The following is a 304-nucleotide window of genomic DNA, read 5'->3' as shown; positions in this document are numbered from 1 at the left end:
CCCAAGGCTGCAGCAGAAAACCCCCTCTGTCGTAAATCACTGCTAAGACAAGACAAAGAAAAGCTGCAGCTAGAAAAAAACTCTACATCACCCCCACAGTGGAATGCAGCTCAAACTGGCAAGTCAATACACAAATAAAAACAGAAAAAAACAACAAAAACTCCACATTTAACACAGAAACACACATTTAGGACATAAACACACACAGGCCTGGACCCCTTGCTTGAACAGAGCTTTAAAAATAACAAAAAAATTCCTGACATGCCTCCCTTTAAACTACATGAGACAGCCTTCACCACCTAGA

Source organism: Austrofundulus limnaeus, unplaced genomic scaffold (assembly GCF_001266775.1).
Source record: "Austrofundulus limnaeus strain Quisiro unplaced genomic scaffold, Austrofundulus_limnaeus-1.0 Scaffold3348, whole genome shotgun sequence".
Lineage (NCBI taxonomy): Eukaryota > Metazoa > Chordata > Actinopteri > Cyprinodontiformes > Rivulidae > Austrofundulus > Austrofundulus limnaeus.
Note: the sequence above shows the minus strand (reverse complement) of the source record.